This window comes from Mandrillus leucophaeus, unplaced genomic scaffold, assembly GCF_000951045.1.
Source record: "Mandrillus leucophaeus isolate KB7577 unplaced genomic scaffold, Mleu.le_1.0 Scaffold153, whole genome shotgun sequence".
Lineage (NCBI taxonomy): Eukaryota > Metazoa > Chordata > Mammalia > Primates > Cercopithecidae > Mandrillus > Mandrillus leucophaeus.
The window spans coordinates 2,000,762-2,003,346 of NW_012101510.1; positions in this window are offsets into that span (position 1 = coordinate 2,000,762).

Below are 2,585 nucleotides of genomic sequence, written 5' to 3' on the forward strand. Positions count from 1 at the left end.
CGCCGCCGAAGCAGAGGAGCCGCCTGCGCAGCCCCCGGGCCTTTGAGCTGCTCCCAGTGCGGGTCCAGAGCCGATCCTTGATCCGGGTCCCGGATCGTGGATCCGGCCGCCTAGGGCTCAGACTTGCGGCCCCGGGTTGGGAGGAAAACCCGTTCCGGAGCCGCCTGCTCCCGGAACCGGACGGCACAGGGCGTTCTTGCCCACCCCAGGGGCCAGGCTTGCGGAGGGGGAGCCCGCGGAGCGGCCAGACTCCCCGGGGCGCTCAGCCTCCGGCGAGGGTGCGAGACGGCTTTGGCCTGGGGACGCTTTTCCCCTCTGGAATCTCAAGACGACGTGGCACACATTCCACGTGGGTGCTGTCGCCACCCCAGTCGGTCGTGGCGTGCAGCTGGGAGCCCTGGGCTTGGGGGTGGGGGTCGAAACAGTTCTGGAAGAGGCGGAGGGCGGCTCCTGGCTCCGTGGACTAGGCGGGGGAGAAAGGAAGCCTTTCTAAGAGCGGGCTAGGCAGGCGCTGGAGGGACCTGAGCCTTTGGAACAAACCGTGCGGAACGCTTCCAGGGGCCTTCCCGCCCAGCCTTTGCCAGATCTGTCATGCGTTTCGGGCAAAGCCGGGGTAGACCTGGGCTGTGCTCAGTTAGGGGTTGCGGGCTCTCCGAGAGGTTGTGGGCGGGACTGGGACACCCTTTGGCCTCTGTTCGTCCCCTTTCCAGTCCACCCCACCCCTGGAGCCCAGCCTGGGAGCGCAAAACCCAAGAAGCGGCCAGAACGCACCTCCGGCGGACGCGCGACCGTTGTGCACCACCAGGGACCGCCGCGCCCACTCTGCACGGGAGCAGGGACAGCGCTAGATTCGTGTACAAAACCTGTGTACCCCTCTATATATATGTTACATAGAATGTATATATGTTGGGAACATGCTCGCTTCTCCCGTGTGTCGCCGCCGTGCGTCGTGCGCCCGCAGCAGAGCCCCAACCGGGCCTTTGCCGGGTAGGGGGCTACCACGACGCCCCTTGCCCACGCAGCCACCACCGGCCCGGGCCAGTCCCTGCCAGTCCGTCTGCCTGTCCGTCCGTGTCCTCAGCTCTGTCCACGCTTCGATAGGCCTGATGCAGCCCCCAGCCCAGGGCCGCCCTAGCAACTTCCTGTACATATGACTGTAAAATGGTAAACGTGTGTATTATATCTGGCCTCGTTATATAGTGTATATATATGTATACATATACATATATATAATATATATGAAGACTGTAAATGTTAAGACGACTAGTGTTCTTATTAGTATATTGCTTCACACTGAAGATTGTGTGTATCGAGCTGTTTCTAAAAGATGTTTATTTTCCTTAAGAGTAAAAAACAGTCATTGCATTCAGAAAAAAAAAAAAAAAGTCAATAAAGATACAACGATTGTTTTGGAAAATCTGCAGCCCGTGGATTCCGACCAGATTCAGCTGGGAGCCGGGCCAGTCTTTAGGTTGGGGAATGGGAATGAAGGGAGGGGCTCAGGGGGGCATGAATGGAGTCAGGGAGCCCGCCCTTCACAGAACAGGAAAACGCTCCGCGCCTGTGCCCCCTCTCCAGTGTGGCGGCGGGTCGGGAGGGAGGAGGCTTCTTTGCTGTGAGAGGACCAGGGGCTAGGATGGGGGCAGGTGAGACGTGCCAGACTTGCAGGGAGACCCAAGCTGTAGCTCGTGTCATACAACGAACAGGTCCTGGAGGACAGTCCATCCTCCCATGCCACCCAGGGACATGATGGGGACACAGCTGGGAGGTGAGAAGGGACAACTGACCCCATCGAGGCCCTAAGGGTTGACAGCCCAAACGTGCCCTGGGAACAGGGGGACAGGTCAGCTGGAGGCCATACAGCCAGCCCTCCCCACTCCCGCTACTAACATCGGAAAGAGCTAAGTTGTGTCCCTCGTGGCCGGAGAGGGGAGGGAAGCCTTTTCCAAGGTGCTGGGGGAGGGCCCAAGCACTCTCACTGGTCAGCACATCAATCAGTTGAAGACACAAAACCCAGATTATAAATAATCTCATTTTTAATTCTCTGTACAAAACTTCTCAATCTATGAAAATAAAGTTTGCAAAAGGCAAAGTAGCACAGGAGCCTCAGGTCAGGAGGCTGAGCACGCTGACCTACACTATGTACACGTCTTCCCACGAGGGAGAGAGAGGCCTCTGGGGCTAGAGCCCCGCTTGCAGTCCGGGAAAGCCAAGTTGGCTTCCGTCAGCGCAGGGAAATGTACCCATCTCTTCCCTCTAAACAGGAGGGAAAAAGCCACTAAGGTGCCTGCAGAGCAAGGAGGGCCCCCCCCGGCCCCGAACAGCTCGGCTCCTGCAGTGCCCCGATCGGCCACCAGAGGTCAGCACCATCATGGCCGCCGGTCTTAGGGTCGGGTTTGCGCCCCTCTGGCCTTCCACCCCGAAGGGACAGCGCAGCCGCGGGTGAACCGTGGAGGCCAGGGTCTCTCGCACTGCCTTTGGCCTTCAGGGCTTCGACACAGGACAGAAGCTGTACGGGACAGAAGTGGCTAGAGACAGGGGTGCTGAGGCCGGGGATACGGGTTCTAGCTGGAAGTGACAGTGGT